The sequence below is a fragment of the Rhipicephalus microplus genome, chromosome 1 (assembly GCF_043290135.1).
Source record: "Rhipicephalus microplus isolate Deutch F79 chromosome 1, USDA_Rmic, whole genome shotgun sequence".
Lineage (NCBI taxonomy): Eukaryota > Metazoa > Arthropoda > Arachnida > Ixodida > Ixodidae > Rhipicephalus > Rhipicephalus microplus.
In genome coordinates this window covers 150,628,065-150,650,088 of record NC_134700.1, presented here as the reverse complement: position 1 = coordinate 150,650,088, position 22,024 = coordinate 150,628,065, and positions in this window count along the sequence as shown.

Genomic DNA, 22,024 nt, shown 5'->3' with positions numbered 1-22,024 from the left:
CAGCCAGCGCTGCTATCTTATTATCTACGGATGCTAAAATAAAGCACTGTTTTGGTTTGGTGAAGTTTGGCACACAGAACAAATAATAATCTGGCCCATGAATATCAATGTGGGCGGCATGCATATTTGTGTGCGGTGTCCTGCCGGGGAGTAACCGTTGCGTGACGAGAGCATTTACAGCGGTTCCACCTTCCGTTGCTCCCTTACAAACTTAAGATGAATACAGTTGCTCCCCCATTCTCGAACAAGTCGGCCATCTTGTTCCGCTTGGTCTTTTCGGAGAGTAATAGTCGGTCTGAAGGAGTAAAAACAGCCGTTGCTCCCATTTTGGCCATTTTTGGCTTAGAGTGTGCTTGTGCGAATTCCCAACAATGTTGATGACTTTATACCATGGGCAGCAAAATAAAAAGCTACTCTCAGGAACAGCGCTACTGCGCCTGTATACCAATTGGTAGAAAAAGTGGAGAAGTGTAAAATTAAGTTAGGACAGATGATCCTGAAAATTAAATCTGGATAATATTAGAGAGTTTCAACTGGGGCTCGTTGCTGTGAATTCACTGAGGAAAGCATTGCCAGAAAAATCGGCCGCATATCTGCATGCTTAGTTGGCAAAGGGTGTCGAAACACAATAGTCTGTCTAGAGAAATAGAAAATTTAAAACTGCAGTATTACGGAAAGACGGGCTAGTTGGTTTTGCTGCATACTTATTCTTCAGCGCACACACACGAGGATACAGACGAAAGAGACTCGAGGACTGCGCTGGTCCCTGTGTCTCTTTTGTCTGTGTCCTGCAGTGTGTGCGCTAAAGATTTAGTATCTGAAACTAAAACGTTGATTAGAGAATATTTGCGAGTGAAATCATTAGTCCGGGATCCCATTGGCGCAGGTGGCTGTCCTCCCACCTTTCACTCTCGAGGGCCTCCTCGGTCTTAGTATCCAAGCTGGATGGACATAGCTGCCTCCCAACCTTCAGTTGTGTTGTGTCCTGGGTTCTTATACCATGTGGTACATTGATTGATATGTGGGGTTTAACGCTCTAAAACCATCATATGATTATGGAAGGTGCCGTAGAGGAGGGCTCTGGAAATTTCGACCACCTGGCGTTCTTCAACGTGCACCCAAATCTGAGAACACGAGACTACAGCATTTTCGCCTTCATCGAAAATGCAGCCGCCGCAGCCGGTACTTGATTCCGTGACCTGCAGGTCAGAAGCCGAGTATCTTAGTCACTAAACCACCGCAGTGAGGCTACCGTGTGGTACAGGGTGGCTGTTTTGTTGGCGCAAAACCCACACTGTGGTGCTTCGGTGTTAGGATATATATGTATCAGTAAACAACGCTAACTGGGGGGACAAATCAACATGGCAGCGCCCATGCAGACGCAACTGCCCGCTTCGATCCGAACTTGCGCCTTCTGTTCACCCACTGTGCTGGAAGCGACAAATAAATATCGGTCATTACTTTGCGTCAACTCTTTATTGTTCTTTTCAAGAGCGGTCTTCGCCTGTGCGCATATTTTCTCTATTGCAAAGTCTAATAAAGCTAACTTTGTTTGTAAATAAATTGTGTACGTGCAGGTGTCAGAAATAGGTACTGTTAATAGGCTAACTCACCTTTTTTAAAATTATTTCTGCCCATCATTGCACACGCGATGGGGTTTTTGAAGTACAGAAAATTGATCATAGACTGACTTAGTTTGCGTCAGCATGCAAAGTATTACACGGTCGTGTCATCGGTATGCAAACGGCCTACCGAACAAGCCGTGCATAAGTGTTTCTCGATGTATCTGTCTGCACTTACATCCAGACAAACGGCGTCTTGACGACACTCCTTCTGCGTTGGAAAAATTCGCGAGACGTCTCAAAGGGCTTGCTTGCACAAAAGAGATTATTCACAACCACCATCGTTGCGAGAAACACGTCAGCCTTCTTAACGATCTTGCTCGCCCGCCCAACATTGAGTCTGACAAGGCATGTACCCGTGACTATGGAATTAGTGCAATGGGCTTTGGCACTATACTTGTTCCCTATATAGTACAAATTAAGCTGTAAAAATATGTGTAACTGTTTGTTTTGTTTTTGAATATGTAGGCTACGTAGATGTACCCTGCTCTGGTACGACTCGCACGCACGTATGAGCGTCTGTAACGTCACCTATCTTGCATTGTGCAATACTTTCTCTCTCTCCTCCGTAACTATTTTACGCCCTCCACTACAGAACCCCAGAAGTGGTGAGACGTGCCGCCACATGGATAGCGGAAATTGCCTTCCTTCCCATCTGCCTCAGCCAATAGCATATACGACTGCTTTGAAAACACTGATTGCCGCTCGAGAATAGGTCTGCGCATTTAGATATCTACCCTTGCCAGAACATGCCGCGAAACACTGTTTACGACGGGCTTCTTTAGCGCGCCGAAGTAATTATTCATTTCGGACGTAACTGACGTCCGCACACTCATATACTAGCGTCGACGTTACGTCATAATACAGACATAGTTAATTCAAACGAGACATAAATACAGGGCAGTGTGGAAGCTTAAAGATATTGAAGAATCCTTGAGCCGAGGCTGTTGCGGGAACTAACGTTGCAACAAGGAGACTTGTCTCCGTGACGTTACTAACTATATACGAAGCAGAGAATGCACACAGGACCAGCGCTTTCATTTTTTGCTTCGTCCCGTGTTTTCGTCTCTCGCGCTTCTTAAACATGCAGCGATTGCAACTAGGTGAAATTTTTGTGTTCCAGGCTGAACGATTTTTGTCTGCCCAGAGACCCTATAGCTTGTAAGCGCCACATACTGCTCCTCCTTGAGGGACTGAAACATGCCCGATAAATGAAAAAGAAGTTCAGACTGCGTCCATTCTGCTAGGGCAGGGCTCTTTTTCTCTTCTGTCTTTCTTTTTTAATTTTTTAAATTTTGTTTCACAAATTTTACTGCCGCCGGCCTAGTGGCCGATCACTCGTGGTGGGTGGTGCCATTCTTCTAGGAATCATCATCCTCTCAAACTCGTCTCAGGCAGCGGGCCCCAGTTGCAGATGTTGCCCCACAAGGGGCGGGGCTTAGTTCCTGCACATTGTAAGCAAACGTTACTAATGACAATAAAACGTATACCATATTTCATTTACTGGTTATTTCTGAACAAGATTCGGAGCCATGATTTTATCCAACATATCAGTCTCCTTTTGCCTGACCACGTGGGCATATTTCTCTTGTATATACGTCTGAAATAAACAAATTGAAATTGAATTCAATGCCCATACCCTACTAAAATGAGTAAAATCATAATCTCAAATTCTGAAATACATTTATTTCATGGCTGTGCTTCAGAACATGGTGACCACATTAGGTGCCTCACAAAACCAATGTTTTTTTTACACTGGTCATGTCTCTATAGCTACCTAACGTCCTTATTGTAACAAAAGATATTGTACATTATTAAAGTTCTTATATCATCCATCCGTCGGACGAAGGACGAACATAGCCGTGTGTGGACCGCATGCAGCAAGCGAGAGGCCCGCTGGCCACGTGTTTGAGACCCCTGCCCTAGTTTGTCTCATCAGCTGGAAATACCTCGCTTCATAATATATGGTGACGCAGACAAGGGACACGGACAAGAGAAGGCACATTCAAGACAACACAGCGCTGTGTTGTCTTGAATGTGCCTTCTCTTGTCCGTGTCCTTTGTCGGTGCTGCAATATATTATGAAGCGAAATAATTCCGGTTGTTGAGATAGATAGATAGATAGATAGATAGATAGATAGATAGATAGATAGATAGATAGATAGATAGATAGATAGATAGATAGATAGATAGATAGATAGATAGATAGATAGATAGATAGACAGACAGATAGATAGATAGATAGATAGATAGATAGATAGATAGATAGATAGATAGATAGATAGATAGATAGATAGATAGATAGATAGATAGATAGATAGATAGATAGATAGATAGATAGATAGATAGATAGATAGATAGATAGATAGATAGATAGATAGATAGATAGATAGATAGATAGATAGATAGATAGATAGATAGATAGATAGATAGATAGATAGATAGATAGATAGATAGATAGATAGATAGATAGATAGATAGATAGATAGATAGATAGATAGATAGATAGATAGATAGATAGATAGATAGATAGATAGATAGATAGATAGATAGATAGATAGATAGATAGATAGATAGATAGATAGATAGATAGATAGATAGATACAGAAGGCACATTCAAGACAACACAGCAGTGTGTTGTCTTGAATATGCCTTCTATTGTACGTGTTCTTTGTCTGCGCTACCATATAATATCATGCTACCATACCAACAAGCCCAAATTGACACCCTTATTGACTTTATTTCGCTTCCATCGTTCGAACCCGATTGAGCGCCTTTTGCTCTTACAGCAAAGCTGTTAAGGTCGGTGTTTGCCATGCGTCCCAGACAAAAAATTATTACCATCATTATCATCAACTGACACGCGCTTAATCGCTCATTCCCCTCCGCTGTATGAGGCTCGTCACATAATTTGTCCGAGCGCCACCATTCTAGTACCCGGCCACGCCGCAACGGAACTTAGCCTAGTCGCACCACTGCGCAACGAGTAACAAGGCCCCCTAAATCCGAGGTAGCAGCTCTTTCTGATCGATTGTGGACAATCCTGCATGCGCGAAGATTTATATGCCCCTGCGGGTATTCCCAGTTAATCTGCTTGGCAACTGAAAACCTGAATGAAAGTAACAAGCAATATTAATGCTGCATCCCATCATTTGTTTTAAATGCGAAGCATTTCTTTACGTAATATACTGCAGGCACTGTGAACACCTACTTTCGCATCTATCTATCTATCTATCTATCTATCTATCTATCTATCTATCTATCTCTATCTATCTATTTATTTATTTATCTATCTTTCTATCTATCTAGCTGTCTACGTGTGCGTGCTCTCGGGATCACCCCATAACTGGGGTACACCAAAATCAGTATGGGAGCCTTTCCACGATGACCTAGTAGTTAAGGTACTCAGCTGCTAACCCGCAGGTCACGGGATCAAATCCAGGCTGCAGTGGCTGCTTTTTCGATGGAGGCGGATATGCTGGAGGCCCGTGTGCTCAGATTTGGGTGCACGTAAATAAAACAACCCCAAGTGGTCAAAATTTTCGGAGCTCTCCACTTTCATAATTATATGGTGGTTTCAAAACGTTAAACCCCACATATATATTCGTCAAAATTAGTAAGCGAGGGTAAGATGGTGTGACAAATACGACGCGCTGGTCATGACATGAATAATGTCACCATCCCGTCGCTTAGGTCATCAAACACTTTTCGCCTGACAGTGGCACATACCCGCAGGCACTTAATAATTGACACTTGATATCTGCCCAGGAATGGCGAGAACACACATGGGCAATTTGAACGCTTCAGCGTTAAGAAAAAGTTCACATCACCAGCGTTGACCCGATGAATGCAAAGAATAAATGTCAGGGTACCAGCAGGCATCGAACCTCAGCACTCTGTGTGGCAACCAAGTATTTTACCACAGAGCCACACCAGATTACATTTTTTTTCTCTTTAATGCATGAAATCACCACCAGTAAAGTACACACAACATACTTCATCAGAAATTAGGCAAACACACACAAGCGTCAAGAACGGGAAGCCACTCCGGAACGGGGTCAAAAGTCTCAACAACACTGTGCACTTGAGCAGCTGCTTCTCGGAAGACAGATCTCGTCGACCGTGGTGGCTCGGCGTGTCTATCGATCATGCGACTTTTCTATAATGAATAAAGTCCCAACAGCATAAACAGGTCATAAGGAGTATTATCAGTCTGACTTTTTTGAATGGGAGGAACCTAATACCTTGAGCTGTGATTGAAAGTTCTTTTCTTAATGTTCTTTTTAGAATGTTCCAAAAATAAAAAGCGTCACGACAATAAATAAACAATGCTCTATAGTCTCAGGTTGGTTGCAGAGTCTACAATTCACTGTCTAGGGTACGTATATTGTTGTTTAATTCAGCCACGCTTTCATTGGCAGCATATAAGTGTGCAGTTTAAAGAAAAATGTTTTTGCTGAAAGAGATATCCACATTTTACGTACATGAAATAATACATCGTGACCAGGCAAAAACGAATATGGGGTTCGATAAACAGGTTCGGGGAAAAGGTTATTCACAAGTGCAGCAGTTAAATTTGCTCTGTCAATAGTATACAAATACTCTAAGGTAAACCTGGATTTCAAAAAATTAACAGTATCAACAATTTCCTTTAGGAATCTCCGCAACGGCGATTCTTTAGCAACGCTTGTTGTGACATGAATAAAAGGGATGTGGTAACATAGACGGCTATGAATAACCACTAAAAGAAAGGGGTTGCACACATCCTTGAGGTAAAAAAATCGCAACACCAACCATCGCATGAACAAAAACACAAGGCCGAGGGCACCCTTTTCAATTGCGGAAGAAAAAGATTCTCTTCTCATGGGTTCCCAGGAAGAGCTCTAAATAAAGCAGGCAAATGTCCTATGAAAGGCTTGAATGTGTACATGAGAGCAGTGCAACACCCACAGAATATAAATAAGATTTGATGCAAGGAATACATTGCACGCTTTCATTCTGGCAAAAATGGAAAGCTCTCGTCCGTGCCATGTTGCCACCTCTCGGCGGATCGTAGTTATCGCAGCGGTCCAGTGTGGGCCGCTGTTACGCTAGTTATCAAGAGGCACACCAAGGTACTTCATAGAAGTCGCATTCTAATGAACATTTTCGAAGACCGAAGGAGTTTGGGTCCACATTTCCAGCCAGAATCCACCAGTTTTATCAAAATTTATGCTTGCACCAGCGACTTCACAGAAACGTAAAGTAGTGTTGACTGCTTCTTGAAGGCTGGGTTTATCAGAGCAAAAGATGGCAATGTCATCTACATAAGCTAGAACTTTAACTTCCCCAGAATCACATCGGTAGCCTCTTATGCTAGACTTTAGAAGCACACTAAAATATAATGATTCCAGATGAACTGCAAAAAGCAAAGGCGAGAGCAGACATCCCTGACGTACAGACGAATTTAACTCTATTATATTGAAAAGTGTGCGATTTACAATTTGCCTAGTTGTGCACTTCTTATAACAGAGTGAAATACCATTGTACAGTACATCACCCAACTGCAGGTGTCTTAGGAGCCGGAACAAAAAAGCATGCTGTATCTTATAAAATGCTTTTGCAAGGTCTATTTGAAGGAGGGCTGCTTGGTCCATGCTACCATCAATACACTCAAGAACTGAACGTGCAATATGAATGCTTGTCTGTATAGAGCGACTGCGAATTCCCCATGTTTGGTGGTCACCTACACATTTAGTAATCACTGTCTGTAGCTAATTTCCCATCAATTTAGCAAATATTTTGTATTGTAGAATGGATAGGGTGCAATAAGCAGTGCCTGCAAAAGACGAGGAAGAGAACCGTGGTTCGTGCTCGTGATAGCTCCGATTCGGATCGCTGAGCGCTTGGCCTGTGTTCGTTTTTTAATAAACGCGTCGCGGACTCAACGCTTCACGCGTACTACCAAGTGGTGGAGAGTGCTGGTTCTCTTTTTCACCCTGGAACTTCGTAGCCGGACTCTACCTCCGCCATCCATCATGCCTGACGACGTTGCAGCACAGCCGAATGCTGCCACACACCCCGCTCTCCGTTGCCCCGGTATTCCGAGGGAGCGCGACCCAGTCCTATTCAACGGCACTGGTGAACAGGACGTCGTGGACTGGCTCGCTTCGTTTGAAAAAGTGAGTGTCAACAACCGCTGGGACGATAACGACAAACTTGGTCGCGTCCACTTCTACCAGAGGGGTGTCGAGGAGCTTTGGCTGAACAACCATGAGGCTGAGATTACCACCTGGGCCTCTTCAAAACGACCTTCGCAGACGTATTCGGCCGACTGGCAGTGCGCAAGCTCCGCGCGGAGCAGCGTTTGCGTGATCGTGCCCAGTTGGCAGGAGAAAGTTTCACGTCTTACATTGAGGATGTCGTAGGCCTCTGCCGGCGCTTCAATCCGACCATGTCCGAAGCCGACCAAGTCAAGCATATCATGAAGGGCATCGAGGACGATGCGTTCCACATGCTTGTGGCGAAAAGTCCTCGAACCGTCACAGACATCATTCAGCACTGCCAGAGCTACGACGAGTTGTGAAAGCAGCGCATTTCCACGCAACGTCACAGATTCGACACGACCAGCGCGTCAGCACTGACCGTTGGCGCGATCTCTCCAGATTCGGTAGTATTGACGCACCAAATACAACAGTTCATCCACGAGGAGGTTGCCCGCCAATTGTCTGTTGCTCCCTTTCTCCCTAGTAATAGTCATGGACTCCCCTCGTCACTGTGCCAAACCATTGAGGAGCAAGTATCCGAAGCTCTTCCGCCTATACGCATCAGCCACCGCCTGTATCAGCGCCGTTGACCTATGCCGACGTCGCGAGAAGGCCTTCACATGCAGTGCCATACAGCACAGGCCCTCCTCAACGCCCTCATGTCTTCTACGCACCGCAGACACCGCCAAGCCCGCAAGTTTCGCTTTGTCGACGCCCTGCCACCCTTCCCATTGATCCTTGGCGCACAATGAACAACCGACTAATATGCTATTGCTGTGGTCTACCCGGGCATGTTGAGCGTTTATGCCACCGCCATGTTCCTCGTCCAACTGCCGTTGAAGCCAATTACAGCTACGACCATACAGAGCCGCAACAGCCAATGCCCTCCCACCCTCCTTCAAACACCTCATCGTCGAACCGCCGCACCTCCCACTCGTCTCGATCCCCCTCCCCGCGCCGGCGCTCGCTATCGCCAATGCTTCGACGCACCACGCCCGTCCACACGGAAAACTGACCACCGTAGTTCCTGAGGCAAGAACTGTGCCAGAGTCGAAATCTACAAGGCCTCGTTCCCGACCTGCAAACGAAATCCCAATCTTCATTGAAAGTGTTGCCGTGTCCGCCTTAGTCGATACTGGAGCTGCTGTGTCCGTGTTGAGCGAAGCAATGTGCCGCAAATTGAAAAAGATTACGACTCCGCTTTCTGGTGTTTCTCTCCATACGGCGACCGCACATCACATACAACCTTCCGTCACGTGCAGAGCTCGTCTACTCATTCAGGACGTTTTGTATGTGGTTAAATTCGTCGTCTTTCCGCACTGCTCGCATGACGTTATATTGGGCTGGGACATTCTTTCCATGCATCATGCCGTTGTCGATTGTGCCCGTGCCGAGCTTGAATTATCAGCAATCTCGGATATCGCTCCTGCCAAGTCATCTTTTTCTCGTGTCATCGCCCAGGACACGGACATCCCACCTATGTCGTCTGCTATTGTGCCACTTTCCTGCGACTAAGCTTTTTCTACCGCCTTGTTTACGCCGTCAGCAAAATTCACTTCCCGTAAGCACTTTCTTCTCTGATTTGCTCTTATCACGATCGAAAACTCATCTGCAACCGTTTATGTCATGAACCTGCTTTCGGTCCCAACCACTATGTTCCGCGGAGAATGTATAGGGCAACTTGAGGACATTGATTCAGTCAGCCTTAACTCACTACCTGGTCGCACAGCAAGCCTCCATGTCGCGAGCGTTATTCTCGATACCACTGCCAACACATCTACCCCAGATGCCTTCCTTCCATCAATTGCTTCGGACCTTCCCAGCGTTCAGCGGACTGCAGCTCTTGAAGCTTCTCGGCCGCTTTCGGATGTCTTTCGATTACAAGCAACCCAGTTTGGACAGAACAACTTCGATCGCTCATCGTATAGACACCGGCAGCCATGCACCCCTCGCCAGCGTCCATACCGCGTCTCTCAAGCTGAACGTCGGGTTATTGAAGACCAGGTGACTGACATGCTTAGTCGGGGAGTCATATAGCCATCCCACAGACCCTGGGCATCCCCGGTGGTGCTCGTGAAAAATAAGGACGGTAGCATCCGCTTCTGTGTTGATTATAGGCGCCTTAACAAGATCACGCGCAAAGATGCCTATCCGCTCCCAAGAATTGATGACGCGCTCGACTGTTTGCAAGGAGCGGAGTTCTCTTTGCTGAATCTTCGGTAGGGGTACTGGCAGGTACCTATGGATGAAGCCGACCGCCCCAAAACTTCGTTCATAACTCGTGACGGCTTGTACGAGTTCAACATGATGCCGTTCGGCCTTTGCAATGCCCCGGCCACATTCGAGCGTCTTATGGACAACATACTTCGAGGCCTCAAGTAGCATACGTGCCTTTGCTATCTGGACGACGTCGTTGTTTTTTCAAAAGACTTCGATACCCATCTCGAGCGCCTCGCAAGTGTCCTGGAATGCCTCACACATGCTGGGCTACAGCTAAATTTGAAAAATGTCACTTCGCCGCACGGAAGCTCGCAATCTTAGGGCACGTTGTCAGCAAGGACGGCGTTCTACCAGACCCAGACAAGCTCCGTGCCGTCACCGAGTTTCCTAAGTCGTCGACACTCAAAGAACTCCGGAGCTCTATAGAGCTATGCTCGTATTTTCGATGATTTATTCGTAATTTCGCATCTATAATGATCCCATTAACACGTCTACTTGCTGACAGCCAAGGTATCTCGGCATGGTCGTCCACCTGTGACGACGCATTTGCGAAATTACGTCGTCTTCTGACATCACCGCCGATTCTCCGTCACTTCAACCCAGACGCCCCTACCGAAATCCACACGTACGCTAGTGGAGTCGGCCTTGGGGCTATCCTTGCGCAGCGAAAGTCTGGCTTCGATGAGTACGTCGTTTCTTACGCGAGTCGCACTCTGACCAGAGCTGAAGAAAATTATTCGGTCACGGAGAAAATGTCTAGCCGTCGTTTGGCCAATCGCTAAATTTAGACCTTACATATATATATGTAAGGTCTCTTTAGTGTACCTTGGTTGTCTCTTACACACTGGTTCTCTTGGTTCTCATTGGTTCTCTTTAGTGTACCTTTAAAAAAAATATTGCCAACTGCTGGTGCAACACGAGTCACTGCAAACACTGCTTTGAAGCAATATTTGATTTCATTCAAGTAAAACATCAGAGGTTCACTGACATTTTAGTCCAATCACTTCATTGAACTTGTCGTTGACCTCGTGTTCCAGCGACTTAACAGCAGTCATGAGTTCTTTTTGGGGCATGGCATATCATTATTATTATCCCTTTCTTGTTCCCAATTCAGGGGCTATCGTGATATTTCTGCGGCAAAATGATCCGAAGACATGCAGTGAATTTAGCTTAGATGTCAAATACCTGTACAACCATGAAATCGGGTTACTTTGTGACAAATTTTTCAAGTTTTTTTTTTCCTTGCTGGAGAATCGTCATTATGAAGGCAAATGAAGAATGGCAGAACGTTTATAAAACATTCCCTCGCACTACGGAGTGTTCTACTGATCCCAATTTTCAATACCAATGGCTCTATTGAGGTTGGGAGGTGTGGTGGGGCAAATGACTCTACATCGTGTAGGCAGCTTTGTGACAATGTTGTTTTTTGCTGAATATGATTGATAAAAAAAGGCTAGCACTAAGTTACACAATGGAAAGTTCATTTTAGTTATCTACAACTGGTTTCTGTTCTAGCAACCTGACAGTTGTATGAAAATTTATTCATACATATACCTCCTCAATCAAGATGTTTTACCTCAAAGATACCTTGTTTTTCTAGTGGATTCAATTGAGTACAAAATTGCGTCTTCACATTCCGGTTGTTTCCAGTTCTTTAGGGTCCTTCCCATAGTGCTGGTGATGTGCCTTTCAGGTTTGACTTCTGTCGCTCATCCCAGGTAAAGGGGTCGTTCAAAGTTTGCTATGTCGAAGTTATCTTTCTCGAAGGTTTTTTCTCCGAAACCCGCACCATCGAATCCTAAACGTAGCTAGTATAGTGAACCAGCGCTGGAGTTTCCACGGCCACACTGGCAGTGAGAGCGCGCACTTCTCAGCTGTTCCCGCGGAGTAGAGTGGCGGCTGGCAGAGATGGTGCGTGCGCGCATCGCCGCAACAAAACCAAAGGCTTGGCTACCTGGGCTGGTTGGTATTGCATTTTTGTAGAGAAATATACTTCATTGGTGCGAAGAGAATGTTTCAGAGGGAAGATATAGCAGAGAGATAGGACAGAGCGCACATTTTCAGCCAATTTTATTGCACAGATGGCGGGAATATATATACGGTCAACAGGCCGAGGAGATCACACACAGAAGAAAAAACAAATGATGGCGCATGCGCCAGACCACCTTATTCCAATCCTAAAATGACATCTTAACTAAAAAGATACCTGTCAGTCTGTCGAATAGTGAATACAGGTATCTTTCCAGTACTACGCTCTGGCCCAGCCGGCCAGAGCGTAGCTCTGGCCGGCTGGGCCAGAGCTAAGCTGACGTCATCTCCTGACGCCAATCTCCGACGACAGCGTAGCTCTGACCTACTGGACTTGCCCTACGCCATCTGCTGACGCCGACAAGAGCTCTCGCAAGTGGTGCCCCGTCCTCGGACTCCTGTTACCGTGTTAACATCTTTCTATCTCTCCTATCCCCTCACATGTCCTCGCTGGCTGTCCCAGCGCATCGATCTATCACTATATACCTTTAATCATATCCTTTTAATCCCTCCTCACTCCATCCCCTGTGAGCTACTGTTGAGGTGTCGCACCCTGATGTTGACAGTTACGGGGCTCACTTTTCTCTTCTTTTCCCTCTCATAACCACTTTTCTCTCTGTATCTGTGCTCGAATCACATTTATCCGTCCACGTACAATACCAGCTGTTGACTTTCAAAAGTATGGAACTTATGAAGTAAATCATAAAGATAGCGTTTTTCAGCGTTTTTTATTGTGTTATTTCACATGAAATACTAATTGCCCATGAATACTAATTGTTAATTCACATGAAATACTAATTGAATGAAATACTAATCTTTCTTTGAACCTTTCTCACTCAGCGAAAATTGGCAGCTGTCGACACTGTGTTACTTTTTGTACCGATTCTTTTACTATTTTAACAAAACAATCTTCTCGCAACAACTGTACGTTAAGCTTTCATAGGTCCCAGTTTAGAGGGGTTTTACGAAACTTTTCAGGACCCCTAGAAACAGTGAGCAAGCAATGGTCTTTAAAAAAAATGGGCTTTACAGCAAAATTATGAATGTGAGACCATAGGCTTAGAGATACATATACATGGCCAAGCCGAGAATGAGAGATGCCTTGAAAGTGCGTGAACCTCACCGAGGAAGGCGCATGCACTCACAATTCTTTTAAAATGTGGTCATTCAATAATTTATGCAGTAAAGTTGCACTTGCATCATAACGATTTGTTTTATGTGAATGATCTCCAGCATCACAAACACATTAAAGTCTCCAAAAACTATCAAAGTTCTGCCAATGTTTAGCAGCGAAGTTAAAGAGAGGAAAAAAGCATTCCTGTCATTCACTTTTGAGCGAGCATAGACGCAGATAAACCTCCAGTTATGGGAATGAAAAGGTAAGTTGCAACAAATGAGGCGTTCTTTCCCCTCAGCATGTAGTGACGTCAAAGTATGATTCAAGTGCTTTCTAACTAATAAAAAGCAACCAGCGGATGCACCACGTGCTGGGCTTATGTATACATTGTAATCTCGGAAAACTTCCAGTGCAAGATTGGTGCCACGAGCAGCCGAAATCTTAGTCTCTCGCACTGCAAGTACATCAATGTTGTACTGCTCAAGCACGTGGTGCAACTGCCACTGACGCCTTACATTCCTCAAGCCACGTACGTTGAGTGTCGCTATATACACACAAGGAAAACGTTAGCATGGTAGCTATTTTGCTATCTTAAAACTCTTGTAGGTCACCTTTAGCCACAAGGCAACCTGTGGCTTTACCTCCTTTGCACTCTTTAGGAGCACTTTCCTGGGGACGCTGGCATTGGCGGCGCGTCCCTCGGTCCCCAAAGAAGGTGACACGAGGACCACATGAAGACACTTGCTCTGTCGTGTCTGGCGCACTCGTTGTTGCTTCATCGGTGACCGGTGCCTGACGCGTCCTTGTCTGACCGCTATTCATTGCTTCTTGTTCCTCATTGTCAGGAGGCTTGTTTTTAAGGTCTTCCAAGTCGTGTTCTTCTACAGCATTGCATTCATTTATTTTCTTTCACTGGCGCCGTTAGCCATGTTATTTTGCGTGCCGAGAGTATCCATGGACAAGTGTTCAGCTTCCTTTAAGGCATCTTCTGCTACTACCGCTGCTTCTCCTGTCGCATCAACTACCTCAGTGGCATCCATAAGATTATCCAGATGTTGCTCTTCTGTGCCTGGGCCAGAACGGAGTTTGTTGGCCTAAGTCGACACGCAGGCATCCGACGAGTGACCAAGTCGTGGGCACTGAAAGCACCTCGGTGTTTTGCACTGTCGACGTACATGCCCCACTCGCTTGCACCGAAAACACAGTGGAGGGCTACCAAGAATAAGTACGAGGCATTGGTGACCATAGATTGACATAAGGTGTGGTATGGAGCTCACAGTGATAGTGTCCTTGAGCTTCAAGGCAACATCCCTATTTGTTGTCATCCATTGTTCCGTTCCTGCACATCTCCATGCCTCTTTCTCAACGGAATTCACAACACCGTAAGCTTGGAACGCCTCGTCAACACGTCGCGATTCAAGATGAGGTGGAAGCCAAACAAGTTTCAGCCTAATATTCTTGGTCTCGGGATCTAGCACCATGCACTTCAGCCCTTTTACACGGAGCTCACCACAAGTGACGAGTTTCTGTTTCGCCATGCTGCTTGCACACGTAACCATTCATACATGGCTCATTTGATACTGGCCAACTCCTATGATGTCCGCTGTGCTCACCACTTTAAGGAGCGCGTCACGGAAGTCTGGGGCATGGTACGGCCTACCACTTCATTCGGCATGAAGGAAAACGGAATTCAAAACGTCGTTACCCGTTGGAAGACGTGGCAGCACGACTTTATAGCTTGAGTGTTCATCATGAAACGGAGTTGATGATCCTCGGCCATTGGCCGATATGCTGTTTCCAGCAGAGAGCATTTTCGAACACAGCCGATCAGTGCGCCAGATCTACAAACTACTTTTCAAATAGACCCTAATGTTTGTCAAACGTCAGTTATGGTTGGACTGCTGGCTGTTCAATTTTATAAACAAAACATACATATTATACAGCCGTCACGTCGGTTTAAGTCAAGTGTAGTTAGGTGCCATCCTCTGAAGTTGATTTGTGTAACATTGTCCAGGGCTACCATTCCTGTTGGCATCGTTATGTAACTGTAAACCGCTGAATATAGGAAACATATGCGGCTGTTTAACGCATGTATGTGCCTGCACTTGTGCATATCTTAAACGCCACTTTGTGATGTCTCGCTCAATGAAAAAATTACAACACAATCTCCTTCTTTGCGCATGTTACACGTTGATTACTGTGGTACGTGGTACCTGGCGAACGTTTTGTTTATTCCAATGAGAAAGTATATGCGACAGGGCTCTACAAACACACCAGGTCATAACTTGAGTGTCCACTTTAAGCAACGTCACTCCGTGGTCTCAGTGTTAAGATCGACGGAGTAGTCTTCAGTGTCCACGTCCTCGAGGTACTCTTCGCCAGTCGTCCTTAAGTGCGGGTATGGGGCTTCCTTGCGCTGGACACTGAACGTACGCGAGCTTGACGTGGTCGTCGAGGTGTCTTCGGTAGCGGCGCTGGTACCGTGGGTCCACTCTACGACGGCAGCGTCGCTGGACTCGTTGGACAGCGTTTTCGAGTTCACAATGGTCAGCAGGAACAAGAGCAGGAAAGTAGTGAAGAGCAGTATGACCACGTAGACGAAGACGAAAGGTGTCACCGAGGTAGGCCCCGCGTCCGGTTCGGTCAGAGCCACCGTTGGACGCCGCACTTTCGACACCGTCTTCTGTTTGACTGAAGTATGGTGCGATGTGGGCTGGCTGCGCACGTGTTTCTCTTGTGATGCCGGATGCAGCGCACTGACCGGAACCACGAACAATTGCTGATGCATCTGTTGGGTCAGCGCCATCTTCTAGATTTTCGTCTTCCTCCTCGAAGACGATTCTTCGCCAATCCCTCGTCGTGGGCACGACCCATAAGAGAAGAATCATAATCAGCGTCATGGCCAGTGGCGCTAATTAGGTCAACCTAAAGCATCAGCTCTTTCACACATGGGCAAATATAATGCAATAGTACGTTATAATGTAGATTGAAAAAACAAAAGATTTCACGGAATATCCGTGAAATGAATGACGATGAGAGGGGCGAAGCATCCGTCCGTATTTCCGTCCGTCCCTCTTCCTGTGACGGACGGACGCTTCGTCGCACTCAACATCACTCCGTGGATATGCTAAGACTTTTTAACACGAGAACTGCTAACGCCATCTAGTGATAAACTTTCCTAGGACATATACACACAACACCCTCTAATAAGGAATTCTTTAAAACTAACTGAAAGTGGCTACTACTACAAAATAGTACTACTACGAGGGAACGACCCACCCGCACCCTAAGGAGCTTCGCCCCTAAAGAAGATTGCTTCAGAGAATCGCTGATACGTAATAACTGGCCACAAACGCAACTTCACTTTTCTCGACTGTAGGTGGAAGCTTTTTACTCTAGACGTGCTTTAATACTTTTCGTTTACCCAAAACAAATGCCGAGGCTTTGTGTTACCTTGCTTAACGACAGTTGTGCATACTTTTCTCACCATTAGTATTGCCACATATGAATCCTACATGACAGAAAAAGTTAATTAATGTAGCGGTTATCTCATTTCGTTTTTTTTTATTGATATAGCAATTATATGAACAAGCTCGGCTGGTTTTTACCGTTTCCAAAGCTACCGTCATGCACCGTATATGTATCGGTATCTATAGATAGGAAAGTTCAAAAAAGAAAAAAAAGTGGCCCCGTATGTGAAAGTTCATCTGCAAACGTCGTCGAAGTCTTGCGTGGGGAGAGAGTGAACAAAACATTTATTTGATGTTCTGCGTGAGAAAATCGGTGAATGGTATTCTGAAGGCGTGGCATCAGAGTGCCTCGAGCGTGCACCGGAGGCGAACGAGCTCATGAAGTGACGTCTCATGTCAGACATGAGCGCCATCTGGTAGTTTTCTTAGAAAACGAAGTGCGTGGCCCTGAGACAGGTTTACGCACCCGTCTCAGAGGTGATAAGGTGTAGAACGCAAGGCGATGGGTAGGTGCCACCACTGTCTCGTCTTAGCAAAGCGTTGGAAACACTCACGTTTTTGTGCAAATGTTGCATGGTCAGCGCAGCGTGATAAGCGCTACGGTCCTTAAAATTACCTATGTATGCCTTTTCTTGTAAAAGACGCACACGCAGAATATATACGTGTTCTTATGGTGCCCCAGACATGCGCAATAATTGCTTTTTGATTGAAAATTGCACAAGTATGAACACTATACATTGAGCAACATTGGTGGGCGCTGCGGATGGGGTCGGCCATTTCAAGTACCTGGTGCTGTTAAGAGTGCACAAACAGACAAATGTACAGACATACAGACAGATCGAAATTTTTGCGTCGTAGGTCCCAAGAATGACTATCGTCTTTAAAAAGCCGCCTGCGCTCGGCACCCAGCTCTTCACAATGTGTCAACGCGCACTTATCTCCCACGCGTACTTTGCCCCACGCATGGGGACGGGGGTTAGGTGCTTGTGCGCTCACGTTTATCCTTCTGTGGGGAGCATCGTGTGCCTTGGCATTTCACCGGAATGATTGCGTTAGCTTCCTGGGCCACAAAGGTCACCTTCGCTCGCTGGGCAGGCCCCGTGTGCGAAAGGAACGCGCTTTTCAAACACAGTGAAGTAACAACTGGTACACTCGTTATTTCGCGCTCATATCTGTACCTGGGATTACGTGTCATTTTAAAAAGTGTGTTAAGCGTCGAGTTTTAAACGTTGTTTGTTATCTCTTGTGCAGTGTGCGTCGTTTTTGTGCGTCATTTGTGCGTGAGCAGCACGCTGCGCGTTTCGATCTGCTATTTATTCTCAGCTTTATATTTAATGTTACTGCTATCGCATTGATTGCTTCGCCCTTTGCGGCGAAACTGACCTTTTCCGGCTGTGGTACACTTAAGGGCTCGTTTTACTTTGTTAGACACAACATCAGTGAGATATAAGAGGCAAGCATGGCAAGGAAAGTTTAGGGAATGGATGTTTTATGAGGTAATTATAATGCAAATGTGAAGGAAGAGAAGTCGGCGAAAAGATCGATTGCCGTGGGCGGAGACCAAACCTACGACCTTCGAATGATGCGTCCAATTCTCTACCAACTGAGCTACCATGGCGGCTATTCCCCAATTAGCTGCATTGGGTTTAAATGTGAATTGAACGTGAGAGTGTTAGTCAGCACAACCTGTAGCCGTGTCGGCGAGTGTAGAACACTGTTTTTCTGTCTTTTTGGCATCACATAGCAAGTGATCTCATTACTAGCTGGCAGCTGAATAATAATCCATCGTATACTACCTGAAGGTACGAAGTCTGCTAGAACAAGACCCTCGCTACGAATGAAAGAAAAGAAGTGTACTCTTATTCGTTTCTCTTTGTTAGATTTGTGTCTAAATAAAGTTGATGGGGTTGAAGGGTTAAACATGATTATGATTAGTTAATGGGTTAATGATGAGTTAATGATGATTACTGATGCTTAATTATGAGTAATGAGTTAATGAAGTTGTGTTTAATAAAGTTAATCCGCCGTGGTAGCTCAGTTGGTAGAGAATCGGACGCGTTATTCGAAGGTCGCAGGTTCGATCTCTACCCAAGGCAGTTTATCTTTTCATCCAATTCTCTTCAAATTTACATTAAACCCTATCGGAAAAATTACCATGGTGGATACTGGAAAACATGGTGGGCGTAGTGCAAATAATAGTGGGCATGGTGGAAATTATGATGGATATGGTGGGACGTAGTGGAAAATATGGTGGATATGCCGGGACGTACTGGGTGGTATGGTGTACAGATGATGGTTAAAGTGGAAATGATAATGGAAAGCAGAGGCTAGATAGTGGGCAATAATGGGAGACTCTGCCCACCATTGCGATAATGCTGGGAAGCCCTAAGCATATAGTGGGTAGTGCTTATTATGGTGGGCCACATGGTGTATCAAGCTGAGAAACTCTTCCCACCATTGCGATAATGCTGGGAAGCACTAAGCAGATGATGGGTGCTGCTTGTTATGGTGGGCCACATGTTGTACCAAGCTTAGAAGCTCTGCCCACCATTGCGATAAAGTTGGGAAGCAGTAAGCAGATGATGAATGGGCTTATAATGGCGGGCAATTTATATTGTGTACCAAGCTGAAATCTGTACACTACACGTTCTACCACCATGATTTCCACCAAAGTTTAGGCCTACCGACCGAGCCCGTACCATTGTGTTATCCGTGCTTCCGGGTTTCAGAATACACGATTTCGGCGATTACGAATGACAATACAGCGCAGCCATGGCATCAATTAACCTAAATGAAGCATTTTTCATTGTGTATGGCGTCCGCTCAAGAAGCAACAAACATCAATGCGACGCGATTCAAGCACTCCCAGAGAACGTACGTCTCTTTTCTCCGACAGCCGCCGGTCGCACTCGCCAGCACTTCTCTAGCTTTTGTGCGAGAACTCAGACGTGGCAATTCGTATGCGTGGGGAACCAATATGATAGCGTAATGTTTCCGGCACACTGCATTCGTTTTGGCCAAGCCGTTATGTAGTTGTTGCTTTAGCGAAAGAGCTACAACATTGCGCTGGCCCGACCGCCCTCTACATTGCGCGAAAAGCATCCCAATACTCCATCAAATAAATTAGGTGGGCGTATCGATGGAATGAGCCTAGAAGCGTCATAAAGCGTGAGCAGATGTCGCCCTTTAGAACGAGCGCGAAACAGATATAAAACTTGGCAGACCCCGCCGGTAAACTGTTACTGCTCCTCAGTCCACTTGGTTTTTTTTTTTCTCTTGCAGTTGTAAATTATAAAAAAAAGCACTGGTGCATTAACACTGTGGCAATCGTTACAGGCAGCAGTTGCTTGTGTTTATTAAATGTGCAATTTTTAGTAGCAGGTGCAGATCTTGTCTATGTCGTGTACACGACAAACATAACTGAAGTTGAACCGTAAGTTTGTATTCTAACTAACTATTTAACGCACAACTAACGTCATGTTGGTATGGCGCAGTGGCTAAATAAAGAAAAAAAAATGGTATGGCGCAGTGGTTAGTGTCTTCGAGTGGGCATCCGCAGGTTGCACGTTCGATCCTCCATGGCACCTTGTTTTTTGTTTGTTTTTTTTTACGGGACGGGCGTTTTTATACCGTTTTTATAGAATTCTTTTTTATTTTTTGTGGCAACTCGTCACGGTGATTCTGACGCCATTTCACGCTCAAGCGTTGCCGGCACTGCAGCACCCACCATACCCACCATGCGCCATGGTGGGCGTTTCCCACCATTCACCCACTACATTAATCCACTATAATGGTGGGTGATGGTTTACACCATGCCCACCATTCGTTTTTTTTTCCAATAGGGAAATTACCTCTTGACACATCCATCCTCCATACTTTTCTTGACATGGTTGTCTATTATATCTCATTCATATAGGTTTTGTTTTCCAAGTTTATATCACTAGCGATATATATTCTGAACCATTTATTTTCTAAAACAGCTTATAATAAAAAAGCGATTCATATTCTAAAATCAGGTACCCCTCTTTTCATGGCAAAAAGACCTAGTGGGTGGCGCCCTGCAGGTTATCGAGGAACAACCAACCGACCAACATTGCATGCGCACAATTAATACCAGCTTATATGTACTTCCGTATTTCACTTATACGTCGCTGCATTAAAAAGCGACTAAAGCAACACTATTATTGTTACAAGAAAGCTGCCGAATAAACCAATCAAATAACAAGTACCTATCCTTAATGAAAAAAATGTGAGCGTGAGCACGGACACCTAAGAGAGCGAGAAAGAAGAAACCGGGAAGGCTGGCGGCTGGAATTTTTTTTTCACTTTTCGACAACGTCTACTGGGCTCTGCGTCGACCGTTTTGTATCACTTAATGTTGACAGGTCCATCCCAATCAATGCCAACACGATCCCATGAGCCCGGAGAAACATCTAAAGTCGGACGTCCCACGGATCATTCCGCCGCTGCGAACGACGCTCGGAGATGGTCGGCAGACAGCCAGTACTACACGGCCTTGGATTTCACTCCACCCCGAAGACCGTTTAGTCGACAAACCAGGAGATACTGTCGCAGCGATAATTCGGCAAACGTGGTGCGCGCACTACCTCCCGTGCGCAAGCAATCGGAGCCTGCGTACCCGCCAGGAGCGGAGCCCTGGGACATCCTGGACGAGAGGAGGCGAGAAGCACGGCCCCGCACGGCGAGCAGCTCACCGGCTCCACCTTCCCTAATGACGGCGACGGATTTGAATCCTACTTGTCCGAGCTACCTTCCCGTGGTCGCGCTGCTCATCGCCGCGTTCACCTTCACTCTGGTGCTGGCCACTTTCGTATTCACCACAATGCGGCAGCAAGAGCATCTGCGGCTGCAGCAGGCCAAGGTACAGACTACGACGCGGACGCCTTCTGCGCGGGTGAACGTGTTCCGATACGACAACTCTTCGGATACGAAGATGCGCTCGAGTAATGTCACTAGTTACAACGCGCGGGATACTGAGGTGACCACTGCAATAATTACGCTGAAGGATGAGGAGATTGAGGACAGAGACGACGACCGAGCGGAGGAGTAAACCCGCAAAGGTGGCTTCTTTTATTGTGGTTCATCTAACAGCGTAAATATCACCTTTGTTAAGTGAGCTGTTTAGTGGCCCCACCCCGTTTTGGGGACTCGGATTGGTGGGCCCAAATAAAGCATCTGTTTTTGTGACGCTCACGAGTGAAGTCGCGTCTCTCTTGTATCTGGCTTCAACGCGTCTAACGTCTCAACAAACGTCCAAAACACAGCATGATGTCAGAAGGTGCTGAAGAAGCGAAAGTAAAG